At 43.2% G+C, this 19,780-nt stretch overlaps 1 pseudogene; it reads left to right on the top strand.

The window, feature by feature from the left end:
• LOC124077227 (C2 domain-containing protein 2-like) overlaps positions 1 to 3,185 on the top strand; it is a 159,212-nt pseudogene extending 156,027 nt beyond the window's left edge.
• Positions 3,186 to 19,780: the final 16,595 nt, after the last annotated feature.

Raw genomic sequence — 19,780 nt, 5'->3', positions numbered from 1 at the left:
CAATTCTCTGCCTCTCTCTCTCTCTCTCTCTCTCTCTCTCTCTCTCTCTCTCTCTCTCTCTCTCTCTCTCTCTCTCTCTCTTTCCTGGCTTTGAGAGTATTAGTTTTGCTTGGCCATGCCCTCCTTTTGCAATAATTTGTCCAACACCAGAGGAAAAAAAGTAGGTCTGATCAATCATGGATTCCAAAACTGTGAGCCAGAATACATCTTTTCTCTTTATTGGTTGGTTATGTCAGGTATTTATTATAGTGGTGGAAATTTGACTAATGCCCTGAGGCACCAGTGTTCTTAAAGAGCTAAAAGAAAAGCTTTGAAGTCTGGATGTAACACCAGGTACAGAATTCAGCAAGGAGTGCTCTTAAAGTTGGGAGCTGGGACTGCACTTCTAATTCTAAGTATGTCAAGAGTGACAGAAAGGCCCATGACCCTCTATTTCCCCCATTCTCTGTCATCTTCTATAATAAGTCTCCCTGCTACTTTCATGTCTTTTTTTACCCCTAGATTTCACATATGAGGGAAATTATGTAATACTTGTCTTTCTGTGTCTGGCTTATTTTACTTACTATTATGATCTCTATTATATTTATTTTCCTAGGAATGATATAATTTTATTGTTCTTTATGACTGGACAATGGGATAATGCTCCAGTGTGTGTGTATGTGTGTGTGTGTGTGTGTGTGTGTTTATCACATTTTCTTTACCCATTCATCCATTGACAGACACACCTGGTCTGATTCCACAACTTGTCTCTTATACTGCAATTCACAAGAAACAATAAACTATAGGATAGCTTGCTGACTTTAATTCTTTCAAGGAATGGCATATCTGAATCATAAGTAGTATTATATTTAGTATCCTTAGGAACCTCTATCCTGATTTCCCTATGGCTGTACTAATTTAAATTCTCACCAACAGTGTGTGTTTCATTTCCCCCACATCCTCACCAGCACTCATTTCTTTTTTTTTTCTTTTTTGTATTCTTGATGATCGCCATCTGACTCGGCAAGATCAATGCCTTTCAAAGTTTCAGGTATTTTGTTAAGGTTTTTGATCCATTTTGAGTTGACATAGGTGAGAAATAGGGATCCAGTTTCAATCTTCTACATATGGATATTTAGTTTTCCAAGCATTGTTTGTTAAGGGCCTGTCTTTTCTCCAGCACATGGTTTTGTTACCTTTGTCAAGAATCAGATGGCTGTAGTTGTGTGAGTTCATTTCTATGCTGTCTATTTCAATTCATTAGTCTACATGTCTGCTTTTATGCTCTGACCATGCTATTTTTGTTACTATCGCTCTGCAGTATGTTTTGAAACAGTATTTTGAAATCTCCAGCATTTCTCTTTTTTCTCAGGATTATTTTTGCGATTCGGGGGTCTTTTGTTCTTTGAGGCTATTTTTGTAGTTCGGTAAAGAATTATGTTGTTAGTTTGACAGTGCTTTTCATTGAATCTCAGTAATGATAATAACAATGATATTTCAGACATTCAATTTATAAAAGAATGAAGAGATATATGCCAGTTAGGTATTTCTTCTGTCAGGTCTGCTTTTGTGTACCCTTTTCTCAGGTGGTGCTGGGCTTGGGGTGCAATCCCTGGCCACAGCCACCTGGCTGCAGCCAGGTATTCTCTCTCTGCTTGCCTCATGTGGCCTCAGGCCTCATGGCTCTGCACCTAGCCAGGCTTGGCCTAGCCAGACATGGGCCTGTGGTCCTCCCTCCAGCCCCTGGATGGCCTCAAGTGGATGTCCTGAGCTCACTGACCATAGGCTCCCTGTCCTGGCAAGGGGGCTGCTCTGGGAAAGCAGTGCAAGGTAGGTAAGATATGCACCAACATCATGGCCCTGCTGGGCTGCTGGCTCAGTGATGATCAGTAGTGCATGCTGATGTCGTTCTTTGTTGAGGCCTTGGTCACCTGATGTAGTGTGTGCTGGCCAGGGTGTGACCCCCATCCTGACAGTTGGCAGAGCCCAAAGAGGATCAGTGCTGGGAGTCCTATGCACTGCTTTCTTAGATTCTAATGCTGAACAGCTATAAGAAACAGTGGCAGGTAGCCTAAGTGTTTGCCCTGAACCATGAGGCCAAAAGGAAAGGGATGCCCCCTGCAGGTCTCCTTTTAGCATAACCAGTGGTTGAAGCTCCAGGAGCTGGCAGTTGGAGAAGTCTCCAGCATGGTCCAGTCAGCCCAGGAGAAGGTGGTGGCCTGTCACATGGTGGGCAAGACCCTTCATTTCAGGGTGTAGCGCCCTGGGTTGTGGGCTCAGGACACCAGCTGTATGACATGCAGCTCTCCCTGGTTTATCTACATCTGGAGCTACACTTGAAATAAGAGAGAAGAAATCCAGATTAGGTGGTCCTGCATCCATGTGCCAAAAGTGACAATTAAGATCCAGCCTAGAGCATCAGAGGAGGGCCAGGTGGGTGAGACAAATGAAGTATCTGAAACCCTTAAGGAAATTTCAGACCACTTTGTGGGTTCCACCTTTCTGTTGTGGTTCTGAGCACCAAGCCCACAGACATAAAGTAAGCTCAGAATCTATAGTGCACTTCATCTACTGCTCAGGAATCCTGTCCTCCTAAATCTCCAAGGGCTCATGAACTAAAGCCACTGGTGAAGAAATTCTGCACCTTACTGTTAAATGATCCTGGGACTCTGGGCAGCATTAACCCTTTGTGCATTGCCCAGCTGAATGATCCTGTCCAGAGGTTCATCAGCACCCTAGCCAAGAACACTACTCACCTTGCTTTGGGAGGAAGAGTTCACCTTTGAGTGGAACACCAGGTCCAAGGATTTACGCCTGCAGATTACAGAGGACTGGCAATCCTCAGAAGGTCTGCTGGCCCTGACCACTGTCCTCTGAATTTGTTCAAGAAACAGACTTCCAGGATGTAGAGCTTCTTTCTGATCAGTGGGCCCACCCTCAGTAGCTCAGCACTGGGCTCTGTCACTGCAGAGCTTTCTTACATAGAACCCAGTGAATTGAAATCCTGACAAATCCTTTACCTTGTTGCTGCTGCCAAGATAGAAAAGGATCACACAGTGATGCCATGGGGTACTATGGTCACTACTTTTACTACTGTGAAGACCAAGCCTTACTATGATGTGGGGAGGGTGCTCTCCAAGGCTCCATTAACCCTTCAACATTTATTTAAGGGGAATAGAGCCATCAAGGAGCCAGGCCCTTTGTGAGAGCCAAAACTGAAGCACTTGTTTTCTTTCTTGTTTTTGAGGAAGACATTAAAAAACTACACTGGGAATTTCACTTTCAAATGCACATTTTCAAATTCCTAGGTGTTTCAAAAATTATCAAGTGACTTTAAAATAACTTTTTAATCAATTTTTTAAGATTGCATTTAAATATTAGCTATTGTACAGTTCTAAATACATGAAGAGCAAATTAGTCCCCCTACAAAAAAAAAAAAAAAAAAAAAAAAAAAAAACGAAAAGAATGAAGAACATATGGCAAAAATACTATATGGGTACAGAATTCCTTGTACTGATTTTCATTGAGTTTTAGGGAAAGTTATCACCAAAAGCCAGTTGACAACATTCTCTGTAATTTAATTAATATTGCTAGCAGCAATAATCAGAATGTATGACCTGCATGGAATAGAAATTTATAAAGAATTCATTTGACTTTGACTCTTTCATTCAAGTGGTGGTTTACTTTGTTAGAAAGTCTTACAGTCAGTGACAGAGTGCTCTTGGAATGACTAATTCCACCTTTACTCATAGGCTGGTGTTCCATGGCTCAAACCATGGTGGCTGTGTAGATTATTACAATATTGAAATACTTCCATACTGGTTGGTGAAGAGTCCTGAATGGCCCCCTGCTGCCAGCCTGTCCCTACATCTTCTCTGACACTAACTACACCTCCCTGTTCTCCTGTCAGCTGAAGCCCTCTGGGTCAACTCCAGCCCTATGGACAGGGAGTCTATTCTTATTGCCTGCAGTCTATGATATTTTTGTGGTTAAGTTTTTGAATATTATCTAGTGGATCCTGCTCTTTTTTAAATTTTTGATGTTTTTGGAGTTCATCATGGAGTTTTGTGTTAATTTGGATTTCTGAAAATTGTACATTCATTATCTTGACTACTACTTTTTGGCATCTCTTTAATTAAAGTTTTCCACCCATCCTCATTTTCTTCCATCTGGAACTGGCTTATCTGTACCCATTCTGGGAATTCAGTTTTCAAACCATTAGAGCTGTTATATGTCACCAAAAGAATTCAAATAATGAGAATGGTGCCAGGTGCTGCTGGACACAGTTACAAACTCATGCAAGGCCTCATCTTCCATGTCATAGGGCCAAGGGTTGCCATGGGGGAAGGCAGAGTCCACCTTCTCTTTCTCTCTGCAGAAAGGGATGTGTACTAGTCAGCTTGGGCTGCCATAACAGAGTGCAGTCACTTGAACAATAGAAGTTTATTTTATTCACAATTCTTGAGGTGGTAAACTGAGATCCAGATGTCATTAGGATGTTTTCTTCTGAGAATTCTCCCCTTGGATTGTGTATGCCATCTTCTTCCTGTGTCTTCACATCATCCTCCCTCTTGTGTGTCTTTGTCGTAATCTCCCATTTTTTGTGTGTCTGTGTGTGTGTGTGTACATATACAAATAATCATACATTAATTGAATAAACTAATGGGTTTCATTGTGTCATTTCCATACATGCATGTATCATGAATTTACATTCTTTCTACCCTTGCTCACCCGTCTTTCTCCCTGCTATCTGCTTCCTGGTCCCTAATGGTCCTTCTATCTGGATAACTTTTTAGTTTTTAGTTTCCACATATGAGAGAAAACATGCAATACTTTCCTTATTGTAGCTGAATAATTTCATTTAACAAGATCTGTTTTCTTGAAAACGGCAGAATTCATTTTTCTTTGACTGAATAATACCCCATCATGTATATATATACTATATTTGCTTTATTCATGCATTGGTTGATGGGCACCTCAACTGAGTCCATATCTTTTTTTAAAATATATTTTGTTGTAGTTGAACACAATAACTTTATTTTTATTTATTTATATTTTATGTGGTGCTGAGGTTCGAACCTAGCACCTCACATGTGCTAAGCAAGCACTCTACCACTGAGCCACAACCCCAGCCCCAATTGAGTCCATATCTTACCTATTGTGAATAGTGTCACAGTAAACATGGTCTTTCTGGTGTCTTTTTTAATTGCGGAATTTATTTCCTTTTAATAAATACCAAGCAGTGGTATACCTGGGTCATGTGGTAGTTCTATTTTAATTTTCTGAGGTCCATCTATACTGTTTTCTATAGATGACATACTTATTTACATTCTTACCAACATTCTTGCCAACATTGTATATGGTTCTATTTATGCAACATCCTCCTCACCAGTGATATTTATATATATATATATATATATATATATATATATATATATATATATATATAAAATAGTTATTATATATAAAATAGTTATTATATATAAAATAACTATTCCATCTGGAATAACATCTTACCCAACTTGGTAAGATGTAATCTCCTTGTAGATTTATTTGCATATTTATGGGCAATTTGCATTTCTTTTTTGGAGAAGTGTATTCAGGTCATTGGATCATTTTTATTATATGACTTGCTTTTTAGTTGTTGTGTTTTTGTTGTGTTTTTCCTGTATGTCTGTCAGACTGATAGCTGACATTCTGTCTGTTTCCTCTTCACTCTGCTGATTGTAGTAGTCTTAGCTGTGCAGAAGCTTTTTAATTCAATGCAATCCTGTTTGTTCATTCTCATTCTGATTTCGTGAGCTGTTGGAGTCCTTATTTGGAAATCATTGCTTTTGCCATGATCTTGAAGTGTTTCCCCTATGTTCTCTCTATAGTTTGAAAGGATCCTGCCTTACATTAAGGTCTTTAATACTGAGTTTATTTTTGTACCACATGATATGTAGGGATCTAATTTTAATCTTCTACAGGGGAATATCCAGTTTGTTGAAGAAGGATGTTCTTTCTCCAGTATTTTGGCACATTTTTTGATAACCAGTCACAATGTGTATTTATTTCTGAGGACCTGGCTATTTTATGCCACTACTGTACTGTTTTTGTTACTATGGCTCTAAGGTCTAATTTGAAATAAGGTATTGTGGTGCTTCTTGCATTGCTATTTTTGCTCAAAATTGCTTTAGCTATTCTGGATCTTGCTTACATATAAATTTTAGGATTTTTTTCTAGTTCTTTGAAAAATCTCATTGATATTTTTTGGGGGATTGCAGTGAATTGTAGATTGCTTTGGGTACTGTGGACCTTTTAACAATACTAATTTTCAGGATTCATGAACATAGTCAATGTTTCCAACTTCTAATGTGTTCTTCATTATCTTTCTTCAATATTTTGTAATTTGCATTGTAGAAGCCTTTCACATTCTAAGTTAGATTTACTTTTAGGTATTTTTTTCTTCTTTTCCTTCTTTTTCTCCTCCTTCCCCCCTTTCCCCTCTTCCTTCTTCATTGCTGTAATAAGATTACTTTCCTGATTATTTTCTCAGAGAATTCTTTATTGGTGTATACAAAAGCAACTGATTTTTGCATACTGACATTGAATCCTACTTCAATGAATTTGCTTATCAGTTCTAAAAGTCTTTTGATGTTTTTTTTTTTCAATTATCTTGTTACACAAACAGAGCATTAGCAAATGAGGATAATGTGACTTCCTGCTTTAATGTTTGTAAACGATTCACTTTCTCTTGCCTAATTTCTGTGGCTAAAACTTCTGATATTATGTTGAATAAGGATTGTGACAGTGGGCATCTTCATCTTGTTCCTGATCTTATAGAAAGTGCTTTCAGCTTTTCTCAGTTTAGTACAATGTATAGCATTCACTGTGTTGAGATATGATCCTACTGTATGTACTTTATTCAGGGTTTTCATCATAAGGAAAATGCTGAATTTTATGAAAGGATTTTTTTGCATCAATTGAGATAATCGTGTGATTTTTATCCTTAACTTTATTTATGTGATTTATTGCATTTATTGATTTGTGTTTGTTGAACCATTCTTTCATCCTTGGAATGAAAGAAACTCAATGATGGCATATCATCTTTTTAATGTGTTATTAAATTAAATCCAAGAGAATTTTATTAAAGATTTTTATATCTATGTTTATCAGAGATATTGGCCTATCTTTCAGTTTATCTCTAATCATGTTTGGTTTTAAAAATTGGTGCTCCAAAACTTACTGCTTATGCATTTATAATAATTATATCTTTGTGTTGAATTATTCCCTTGATCAATATATAGTGACCTACTTTTCTCTTCTGATTTTGTTTTTTTCTTGTTTTTTTTAAATATTTATTTTTTAGTTTTAGTTGGACACAATATCTTTATTTCATTTTTATGTGTTGCTGAGAATAGAAACCAGTACCTCATGGATACTAGGTGAGCGTGCTACCACTTGAGCCACATCCCCAGCCCTGATTTTGTTTTAAAGTCTGTTTCAAGATCTATTTTTCTGTTGTATCCTTTGTAGGTTTTATTAGAAGGGTAATAGTGGCTTCATAGAATGAGTTTGAAAACTTGTTTTCCCTTTTTTATGAATTAGTTTTAGCAGCATTGGTGTTAGTATTTTAAAAGTTTGGTAAAATTCAGCAATGATTCCATCTGGTCTTAGGATCCTTATTTCTTTTTCCTCCTTTTAATCAGAAAAAAAGTATTATGGTTTCAATCTCATTACTTGCCATCAATCTAGTTAGGTATTTTTTATCCCCTTTGTTGAATTTGCTAAATTATATGTATACAAAATTTTTCCATTTCTTCTGGATTTTCTAATTTATTGGGCATAGAGTTTTTCAAAATTTTCCTTAATGATCTTTTGAATTTCACTATTGTTAAGACTCTTTTTAAGTCTAATTTTACTTCTTTGGGCATTCTCTTTCTCTTTGACAGTTTAACTAAGGGATTCTTTGAAATGTTATTATTTCAAAAACCAACTCTTTGTTTTATTGAACCTTTGTGTTATTCTTTTAGTTTTTAATTCATTTATTTCTTCTGCAATCTTTACTCTTTCTTTTCTTCCATGGAAATTGGATTTGGTTTCTTTTTGTTTTTGTAAGACAAATATTATTTATTTGAGTTACATTTTTATGATTTAGGCACTCATTGCTACAAATTTGCGTATTAGCACTGCTTTCCCTGTTCTGGTATGTTGTGGTTTCATTTCATTTGATTCAAGGAGTTTAAAATTTCTCCTCTGATTTCTTCTATAATCTACTGTTCACTTAATAGTGTTGCTCAGTCTACATGTGTTTGTGTAATTTCTGCAATTATTTCTTGTTTCTTTTCATTGTAATCAGATAAAATACAAGAAATTATTTTATTTAAAAAACTTTGGTAGGAATTTCTCCATGGTCTAATATATGGTCTGTTTTGGAAAACATTTTTTTGTGATGAAGAAAATAATGTGTATTTTGCAACTGTTGAATGTAGTATGTTTTTGGAAGTTTGTTAAGTCCCTTCAATCTATAGTATGTTTCAAATCTGTTTCTTTGTTGATTTTTTTTTTTTTTTTTTTTTGGTGTGGATGTATTTATTGTGACCTATCTTTCCATTTATCTCTAATCACGTTTGTTTGTTTTTTTAAAAATGAATGCTCCAGGACTTATTGTTTATACATTTATAATAATTATATATTTAGATTAATTATTCTCTTGATCAATATATAGTGACCTCCTTTTCTCTTTTGATTTTATTTTAAAGTCTGTTTTATCAATTATAAAAGTAGCTACTTTTGGATTCTCTTTACTTGTAACACCATTTTTCATTCTTTCACTATCTGTGTATATCTTTGCACAAGAGGTAAATTTCTTGTAGGCAACATATTGTTAGGTCTTATTTTTTAATTCATTCAGCCAATCTGTATCTTTTATACAGAAAATTAAAAATATTTACCTTCAGGGTGATTATTAAAATGTATGTACTTGTTCCTATCATTTGCTGTTTATTCTTCTGGTGATTTTGAATATTCCATGTTTTTTTTTACTTCCTGTCTTACTCATCTTAGAAGTTTGATAGTTTACTATATTGATAATGTATGATTCTTTACTATTTCTCCTTTGCATGCCTACTCCTCTAGTGGGATTTACTTTTCCACATTTGCTGATGATTTTATCTTCCCTCCTCTTCTGGGTATAGTATTCCCTTTTGTATTATTTAAGCTTTTTATCACTGTGACACAATATCTGAGAAAAACTCTTAAGGAAATATTTATTTTGCCTCATGATTACAGGGGTTTCATTCTGTGGTTGGCCAGCTCCATTCCTTTTTGCCTAAGTTGAAGCTGAACATCATGGCAGACGGGCTTGGCAGAGGAATGTTGCTCACCACCTGGCATTTGGTTAGCAGAGAGAGGGACAGGAATGGGCTAGTAACAAGATTTGTTCCCCAAGGGTCTGTCCCCAAGGACCCACTTCCTTCAACTAGACCCCACTTGCTACAATTTCCACCACCTACCAGTAATCCATTCATATTATGAAGCCATCAGTCGATTAATCCACTTAGGCAGTCAGAGTCCTCATGATTGAATCATTCCTAAAATCCCCTCCTCTGAACACTACTGAACTGGGGGTCAAGCTGTAAGAGTATGAGCTTTTGGGGGACATTCTGGATCCAAACCATAACAAGTATCTTCAGTGGTGCTGGGTGATTATGCATTCCCTTAATTTATCCTGCCAAGATCTTTATCTCTCCTGTTTTCTTAAAGACTAACACTTCTGAGTATAGCTGTATTTTTTGTCACTCTACTCCTTTATCTTTTTAAAAATCACCAGTCAGAATGGATTATAGTCAAACATAAGGACCTCATTTTACCTTAATTACTTCTTTAAAGGTCGAATGCCAAATAAAGTCTGAAGAATTGATGGTTGAGACCATATATGAGTTTGGGGGCACATAACTCGACCATAATAGGCAGGTGTGGAGAGTTGGGTTGTCTCTGGTGAGCATCAGGGTCTTAGGACCACCATAGTGTTTGTAGCAGTGGTGCTCATGGGGCCTGTGGATGAGGGTCAGGTGGTATGGCTAGAAAAGCTCTGCCTTTGTTTCACCAGCAAGTGACAATAGGTGACCTCATGCATGAGTCAGTTAGTAAACAGCCAAAGAACAACCAGTGTCTCTGAGACTTGTCAAGTGGTTTATTTCTTGATAAAAATGAATGGTGTTGTGTACATGATTAGTAGTCATATATAGACATAAATCAAAATCAAAAGTGGTTGTGCAGAATGTTATGAATTATGAATCCATGTGACATAACCTAGAAAATAAACTAGTGTGATGTCACTCCTTGAAGGTAAAATACTGATTTCATTCATCCATGAGGCCACTCTGATGTTTACAGTCAAATCAATATGGCTAGAAGATTAAATACACATTGATTCCCATCTCGCTACATTAGGCCACCCCCACCGGCACCAGTCATCCCAAAAGGATATGATGATACCTCAGTGTATCTTGTCAACACTGTTGAATAAAATGGGGTCATTTTGCATTTACTCACTGGTTGGCCAGGACAGAATCCAAGGTCAATGTTGGTACAGGTCTATGGGGAATGAGAACAGCAAGAATGATGTGAGAGTTTTGACTTAAGTAAAATGTGTCCAATTAAATGTGTTGTCCTCAATCAGAAGGATGAGTTCACCCTGTCAGGGGATAAGCTGGGTACCCTGGCCTCAGGAGCAGCCCTGGCAGCCCTCCACTTACCACCCCAGAAGTTCACTCTCTTGAAGTCCAAGGGGAAAATGCAGGCATGCACAAGCATCTGCTTGGAAATAACCTGGATTTGAACACTCCACCACTGTACTGTCCCTGGCCTCAGCCACCAGCATCCTCCAGGGTGACTGGTCCAAACTGAGATGTTCCGGGCCTACAAAATTCACACTGGGTCTGCCGTCCAGAAACTTGGGAGGTCCAGGCAGGAGGATCCAAGGTTGAGGTCAGCCTCAGAAACTTAGCCAGACTTTGTCTCAAAATTTCAAAAAATTAATACAAAGGGCTAGGATGTGGCTCAGTGGCTTAGTGCCCCTGGGTTCAATTCCTGGTACCACCAAAAAAAATTCCCCTTACATGTGGGATAGAGTCTGTCTGTTGGAGCAGAGATGGAGAGAGGAACTAGGAGTGTCAGGGGTCATGTGCAGGGGCATACATCTTATGTGCATGCACATATGCATGAGTGGTATAATTATCTTTTAAATAATAATTATTATTTTTCATTACCAGGAATTGAAACTAGAGATGCTCTACTACTGAGCCACATCCTCAGTCCCCAGTACTTTTTATTTTGAGACAGGATCTTGCTTAGTTGCTTTGGGCCTTGCTAAGTTATGAGGCTCTTTGAACTTGTGATCCTCCTGCCTCTGTCTTTTGGCCCTTGGTGCAGACTTAAAACAATAGAGTGCTTTGGAGAGGTGTCCCGAGCCCTACTCTGGAAGTTCTTGTCTGTAGGCTAGTGGAGCACTCCATTAGACAGTCTCAGATGGTGACCAGCCAAGACACACCACCCCAAAATGTGACCTGGGAGATAGACATACCTCCCCGCTCCCCCTCCCAGTACACTTAGGCATATCCCTGGTTATTCTTAGAAACCTGGAGACCAGGAGTAGCTCTGAAAGCTGTCCTTCTGTAAAAGAAATTGCTCTCAGAGAAGGAAATCTGCATTAGTAAAAAGGGCTGCTCCCAGATAGCTTCAATTTCCTGGAAAACTGCATAATGACACAACCTCCATTCATCTCATGGTTCCACCCTAGCCCTCTTTTAACTGTGTCCACCTCCAGGAGTCCCCAAGCTCTGTCCTTTCTTGTAGCTCTGGTGTTGTGTAAAGGCCAATTGACCCTTCTTTAACTCATATTTTATGTGTAGGTATATAATCAAAGGTGCATAATTTTCCTCCTGTTAGTCTGTCTGATGTCAATTTAATTCATAGCTCAGCTAAAGAAACTAGAAGGGTGGAAGGAAGCCACCACATTTAGCTCCTCTATAGTGGTAAGGAGCTGGGGGGAGCAGGGAAGGAATCATTGAAGGTGTTTGACTGAGGAACTGTCAGACTTTGGTGGTATTTGGTTCAGGGGCTGTGTGGAGGGGAATGGGTACAATGGGAACTGGGGCTGGGCTGTGGCAGGTGAACCATCTGGAAGAGCTGGCCCTCCAGTGCAGACCTTGAGAGATGGGCAGGGGCTGCAGCAGGAGAAGTCTGAATGCAGCTGGTACCTCCAGCTGGTGAGGGGTCACAGCTATGTCCACTGCTTCTGCAGCATTTTGATGCAGGACCAGCAGAAAAGGGTGGTGGATGGGTAGGTGTGCCCTGTGATTCATGGGTTAGGCCAGAGCCAAGGTCTGCCATCTTGATCATGGCCTGGAGTGGCCGTGACCCTTTCCCTAGTTGGATGCTACCTGGTTAAGGAGAGGAGTGGGCTTCCATAGATGGCAGTGTCCCCAGTTACTGGGAACCCTGACCCCCAGCCCTGGGCCACCCAGCACAGGCTGACCTCTTCAGGAGGCACTGCTCAGTCAGAGGTGACCATGGCCACTAGTACCTCTCTAATGCTATAAAGCTGTCCCTGTAAGACTCACCTAACTCTCATCTGTGCTTAGGACTACCTATGGGGCAGCTGTCTTCCCCGTCTCTCAGGGAGCAGGGTGAGATACTAAGGCACCCAGGGCAGGAAGTGGCACTGCCAGTGGGTCACCTGTATTAGGCCAAGGTTCTGCCCTGGCTGCAGGTCCGCCTGAATCCCCTGCCTGCCTCCCCCAAATTCTCAGTGGTTGTGTGGGAAGCTGGCCTTGCCTACGGTCTGAGCTGCAGTCTTAGCCTCCTGGGTGATAGCAGAGACAGAGGGGGGCTTGGGAAGAGTGGAACTTGAGATGGGACAGTGGCCTTGAGCAGCCACAGGAGACACTTTGCTTCTGGGTTTCCATTGACCAGGGAACCTCCTGCCTACAGCAATCTCACTTTCTCAGAAAATGAAATAGAAATGAAGCTGTGGTCCCATGACAGGAGGGACAGTTTGGAGCTGCTACCTTGGGAACTCTTGCTTTTCCTTTCAGACCTGCAGGGGAAGGGACACTGGACTGGAGGATCCCCCAGCCAGAGATACATCTCCTGTGAGGAGGCCTCCAATTTCTGTAACCACTGTGAAGAGAGGCTGCCTCCTGCAGCCTCAGGACCAGGCAAATCCCAAGGGGCACTAGGGTCTAGTGGGCAGTGTGGACATCTGTGCCTTCCAGGCAGATGGGAGCAGGGCCAGCTTGCAGCCTCAGGGGGTCTGGCCCCTCCCCCCACAGAACTCTTCCCAGGGGGCACTTTCCTCAAGCAGTTTTGTGAGGTTCTTGGCTGGAGTCACTTGTCCTGCTTCAAGTTTCCCATCTCTTTTCTTTGAGAGAACTGAGTTTACTCCCCCTTGGGAATGAGAAGCCTCTGGCTGAGCTGAAGGGCCCTGGACATTCCAGAGGATATCTAGGGAGATGTCTGAGGCTGCTGGAGGGGGAGGGCTTTGTAGGTTTGCAGTGCCCTGTGAGGAGTCCCCACAGCTTGCCCAGGCTGTTATTGGAGGGACAGGAGGGGACAAGCTATCAGATGGGCCTTCCCTGCTGATGGCCAGAATAGAGCAAGTGCCTCCCCTGCTCCTGTCCTGCTGCCCTAGAGCCCATGGAGCACAGTGCTACCAAAGGGCAGCACTGCTCTACCCCAGCCCCAAGGATGCCCTGAGCATCTGGGACTTGTGGATCCTGAGTGGCTGTAGATTCCTTGCTTTGTGAATATGAAGTTGTGGAATGGTTGAGCCACTTTCCAGGGCTCCCCACCCCTGAGAACCAGGAAGAACATCTGCCAGCTAGCAACTTGGGAGGGGAGGGTTTGCAGTCCCAGAGATTTAAAAAAAGCCAAGCTGCTAAACAGTGATGTGCCCAGCATTGTGCTAAACATGACATTACCATAAATCCCTGTCCTATGGATGCTGAGAGTGAAGCACAGAGAGGATAAGTAGTGTGCTGACATCCTCACAGCTAGAGACAAAAAGAGACAAGTGCAGGTTGAAGTGTAGTTGAGGTCTTGCTGGTCCTGGTTTGAGGGAGAAAAGGGGTACTGGTCTGAGTGATGAGCAGTACCAGCCTGTCTTCACAGGCTTGCTGTGGAGCCAGCATTAAAATTAATTATGGACAATACAGGGGACAGGGTAGTCCCTGACAGTGGCCAGTAAAGAGCGGGTGGGGCAGACACAGCATCCTGAGAGGCTTCATTTAGTCCCCAACCCTTTGGGAAGTGGCAATCCACCTTCATCCTGCTTTGGGGCCTCCCTGAAAGGCCACTGCCCTCTGCCCATTTTTTTCATTTTTGGCAAGAGGTCGGGATGGGCCCAGAACCAATTGCCAACAGAACTGGAATGAAAAGGGATCTGCCTGAGAACAGGGACGTGTGGCCTTTATTACCAAATGCTGCTGATTCTTCTCAGGAATCAGACTAGAAGCAACAAAGGGCAAATCTCTAGCCTTGGCCCTGAGCCTGCACAGGGGCATTTACACTTCAAAGATGAGTAGTTAGATTCCTGGGGGTAGTTATTTACAATCCAAAAGGCAAAATGTAGGGGTCTATTGTGTAAATCTGTTTTCCCCAAGATGGCTGACTAGAAAAGGGCAGGAACTCTCCCTTTTCTAGGCACTACTTCTCATCACAGTGTTCTTATAGTTTACTTTATATCCAGGCCTGGGTTTGTCATCCATTACACTACCAGGGGCTATCTTCCAGGGGGTACCCATCCCTGCAGGTAGGGAGAGAGGGCAGGATGTCTTGCCACTCACCTGAGCCAGAGCCCAGCAGGAGTGCCAGCCCTGGTTTCCTCACACTCTTTTTACAGGAATAGAACCTGAAACAGGAAACTGAGGGACTTGGCTCCTCAGCTGAGGGAATCCTCTCCTCTTAGCCACTTGGAGAGTCTCCAGGTGGTTCCACAGATGCAGGACTGGAGTAGGAATCCCAAGAATTTCTGGGGCCAAAGAGGCCATGGGGTGCTCTGCCAAGTACCTAGGCCTGGAGGTCCTGTAGATGAAGACATAGGTGGAGAACTTGGGTCTCTGAACAGGCAGGGGTGAGGTGGAGTGAGGGCTTTGAGAGCTGTGGGCCACCCTTTCTGCCCCAGGTCCCTAGGGACCCAGACAGGACTCCTGCCTGACTCAATTTTTATATTTTATTTTGAGACAGGGCCTCACTAAATTGCTGAGACTGACTTTGAACCTGTGATCCTCCTCTCTCCCCCTCCCCCTCCCCATCTTGTTCATAGCCCAGTGGTGGAGCCAGAATTAGACAGACAGTCAGTATAGACAGGTAAATCAAGTCAGGCAGGACTCCTGGAGGAGCCACTGAGATCCAGGCAGCGTGTTTCTTTTTTATTCTGTGTTTGCCTGGAGGGTGTATGTTTCTACAATGGAGGAAGTAAGTTCAGAGTTGCAGGAGCATCAGGGCTCTTGGGAGGGGGAGAGTGTGCAGCTTGGAGCCTATACTGTGCCCTGGTGTGTTTCCTTTTGAATTTTAATGAATTATTATTATAACATATGTTTGGCATTTGATATCTCTCTCTCATATATTTATTTATTTATTGGTATTGGAGGTTGAACTCCAGTACTCCACCACTGAGCCACATCCCCAGCCATATTCTGTATTTTATTTAGAGATAGGGTCTCAACTGAGTAGCTTGCCCTTGTGGAAGCTGGCTTTGAACTTGCTATCCTCCTCCCTCAGCCCCCCGCCACCCCCAACCTCAGCCTCTGTGATTACAGGTGTCCATCATGATGCCTGGCTGCATTTGATCTTTCAAAGTGGAGCATTCCACTGGTGGGGCAGAGCACTTGTCTAGTGTCAGTGTGCTGGTGTGAGCTTCCACGCTTTTCTTTCCTGGTCCCGGGGATTGAACCAGGGTGCTTAACCACTGAACCACATCCCCAACACTTTTTATATTTTTATTTTGAGACAGGGCCTCACTAAGTTGCTGAGGCTGACTTTGAACCTGTGATCCTCCTGTTTCATCTCCTTTCCCATCCTCCCCCTCCCCATCTTGTTCATAGCCCAGTGGTGAAGCCAGAATTAGACAGGCAGTCAGTATAGACAGGTAAATTGAGTCAGGTCATGTTGTAGGGACAGATGAGGCAAGGCACCGAAGATAGCAAGAAAAGTTTTATTTGGCTGTAGCCAGGTTCAGAGGGCACAGCTTTTGCTGTAATCAATTAATCCTCTGAACCCTGAGTTCAGGTGGTTCCAGAGTTTTATACCCAGCATGAAAGGGGAGGGGCTCAGAAGTTCACAGTCTACAGAAGTTCTCATAAAAGCAGCTTTTTCTTTCACTGTTTTGGGCAAGTTAACCTGTCAAGGACAGCACCTGAGAAGGGGAGAGCTTTTTTCTCCCCTTTCTTTCCTCCTCCTGCCAGCTGTTACCATGGAGCCCAATTGGTAACTTCTCTTATCTTAGAAATGTAGACATCTCTGTGAAGCCCAGCTCAAGGCCAGAGGCCTTGTTTGTACATTTCTACAAACTACCATACTGGATATGTTTGTGAAAAACTAGTAAGGGGTGCCCAGCATCTGGAGTGCCGGTATCTTCTCGGCTAGTGGCCAAGTAAAACAGGGTGACACAAATACAGGAAGTTTATCTATATTGAACTCTTTTCCAGAAACTCTTTTGCTGACAGTTCTAAAATGGTGAAGATTTCTGGAGAAGCCCAGTTAAAGACTTTTCTGTGGAGAAAGGGAGTGCCACTTCAATCAGATCAAGGAGGCCAACTTGAGTGAGTCCAGGAAGTTGAAGACTGTCCCTGAAGGATTGAAATGTTAATTCTTTCAAAGCCCTTTTCCCACCTTTAAGAATAACCTGCCTCTGTTGCAATCTGTTGCTAAGGTAACCTGTCCCAGGAACTGCCTCTCTCTATAGGGAGCTACAAGGTTGTTAATAATGTGTCCTGGGCTTCTCCATCCTGCCCTTCCCCCTTCAGTCCACCAGTTTCCCACCTTTTGGCCATCCCACTGAGCATTCCTGGGTCTATTCCTGGGCCTAGTCACATACACAGAAAGGAAAGGGATAAGAGAAAGAGAGCAGAAAAACAAAGGAAGCCTAGGACATAAAAAAAAAAAAAAAAGCAGAACGCCTTACTTCTTGGGATATCAGGATACCAGCTAGGGTCCCCTTCTTCCTCCTGGGAGAAGTCTGTTACCCCTTTTTAAATAAACCCTGCTTTATATGCTTGCCTCCATGTGCTTCTCTGATGTGCAAACTTCTACATGTGAGGGAGCAGGACTCGTCACTGATAACCGGTGGTATCAGGGGGATGGGCAGAAGTGACCCTATGGTTCCAGTTATGATCTCCATCATCAGGGAAGCCAGGTGTCTTTGGGGAAATCAGCTGGCCACTTGTATTTGTTTTTGTTGGACTGCCTGTTGAGATTTACAGTCCCTGGGGGCTGTTTGTGTTGGAGAACACAGGAAGACAGGACCTGGCTTGAGGGTTTGGGTGTGCCTAGGGGTCTTGCTCCTTTCTCTGGTCCTGGCAGCCCTGCCCTTCTGCATATGGCAGCATTATCCTCAGGCTAGAGGTAGAACAGTAGGCCAGAGTCCAACAACCAGCCTGCCATCATGGACCCCTCAGGAGCAGGTGTGTGTGTTCAACTCCAGTAAGAGCCCTGAAGCCCTCCCTGAGTCTATCTCTGGGGCCAGGGGAGATATCATTTCTGACTGGATTAGGTTTCCTGGAGCTGCCCATCCATCTGGCCCAGCAGGCATAGTGGGAGGGAGGCCCATCAGAATCCTGGGTTTATTGTTAAATGCTGTGTAAAGGGAAGTGGTCTGGGACTACAGTGTGTGGCAGAAAATTTTCCAACTTTTTGGCTATGTGTTGTGTGGGCAGTTAGAGGCCTTGGTATAGGGTCTGAGTTCTCCACAGGGACTTGGTATAGGGTCTAAGTCCTGCAAGTGGTCTTGGTATAGGGTCTGAGTCCTGCATGTGGGCCTCCTTCAGCACATATGCTTGAGGGTCTTCTTCCTCCAGCAGTCTGGGTCCCAGGTCTAGATGGCCCCTGCCTTGCAGGGAGGAGATGCAGTAGTAAAAGGCTGGGAAAGGGAAGAGAGCAGGGTTTAAGGGAGGGAACATCTAAAGCCCAGCAGGCCTGAGTCTTGAGCAGTCAGCTCAGAGATAGTTCCAGGCAGAAAACCAGGCTTGAAATGGCACTGTGTCATTGAGACCCAGATTTGACAATATAGATTTTTTGAAGGGTGAAGGTGTGGAATCTTGAGTGGCTATGTGCATGCTATATGGGTGACATATCTGGCCACACAAGGTTCTCCATAGACCAGAATGGGTAGACAGATGTGGTAGTATTAGGTCAAGGGAGGTAGGCCTCCATTGGGAGGTGCCTCAATTGGGGCTTCCTGCCCCTGAGGAAGAAGAAGGACTCTTCTGGTAGGGGAAAAAAGGCAGATTCTGTTTTAGAGCTGCAGAGTTCGGGGTCCTGTGGACATTGCCCCTGCCCTGCCCCTTTCTTTTCTTTTCCTCTCCTCTTTTCATCTCCTGCACCACCCCTTTCTCTTTCTTTCTTCCTTGATACTGGTGATTGAACCCAGAGGTGCTCTATCATTAAGCCATATCCCCAGCACTTTAAAGTTTTTTTGAGACAGGGCCTCACTAAGTTGCTGAGTCTGGCCTCATACTTGGAATCCTCCTGCCTCAGCCTCCTTAATTGCTTGGATTACAGGCACATGCACCTGGCAGCCCAGTCTCTTTCTTTCTGATTTGCTGTCCCTTTGCAGCTGGGGCTGATTCCTTGGTCACATCCTGCCTGGCTGGTAGCAGAAACCATACCAAGGCCTTGAGGGAGGTCAGGACTAACCTCTGCAATGGTCATACCAGTGTGGCCTTCTTGTGCTCCCCGATTTTCCCTTATTTGACCTGTCCTTTATCTGCCTGTGTAGATTCTTAGAACAATAACTCCTGGGTGACCCCATCTCTGGAGGAAGAGATGGAATACTGGCAAGTGCTGAAGGAAGACAGAGACCTGTGCTTGTCACCAGGCTCCAGTGATTGGCAGGAAAATGCAGCTGAGCCCAGGTCTGAAGATGAGTCCTGGACCATCCAAAGAGTGAGCGAGCCATGCCCCCTCGACCCATCGCTGCCCCTGCTCTGTGTTTCCCAGGTGGCTGAGCTGGGCTGGCTGAGTCACCCTCACTGCCGCCATGGCGCCTCACCCTCTGACTTTCCCCCTGAAACCTTACTGCATAGCAGTCTAGTTAGCCCCAGAAGTACCACTACATGGGCAGTGGTCTGGCTGCCCCCAGTGTCTGGTCCATCCCCACAGAAGTCTACGGGCTCCAGGCCCTGGGTCTCCACTTTCCTTTCCCAGCCCTAGACCAGATATGTGTGTGTTTCAGGAGATATGGCTGGGCCAGGTGTGGGTCCTGTTCTCTCTGGGGCTCCTTATTGAGGTGCAGGGCTGGGTGCTCCTCTGCTGTGCTTCAAGGCACATATGTGGGTACATATGACAGATGCTCTTCCCCAGAGGTGAGGCCCCATTGACCTCTGGGAAGCATTAGACACCAGGAATTATTGCTTGGTAAGGACCTCGTTGGAGCCCCCAGGCTTCTGGGAGGGATCTCCCTGCAGGTGTTCAGGAGCACTGAGGGTGCTCCCTAGCTCAGCTCTAGCTCACAGAAACCCAGAGTGCAGCACTTGATCCCAGGCTTCCTTCTGGGCATGGAGGGGATCTTGGCTTTCTGTGCCTGCACTGGGGCTGG

Source organism: Marmota monax, unplaced genomic scaffold (genome assembly GCF_021218885.2).
Source record: "Marmota monax isolate L192 unplaced genomic scaffold, Marmota_monax_Labrador192_F-V1.1 WCK01_AAM20220418_F8-fsc00293, whole genome shotgun sequence".
Taxonomy (NCBI): Eukaryota; Metazoa; Chordata; class Mammalia; order Rodentia; family Sciuridae; genus Marmota; species Marmota monax.
Note: the sequence above shows the minus strand (reverse complement) of the source record. Positions and strands in the feature narration are given on the sequence as shown.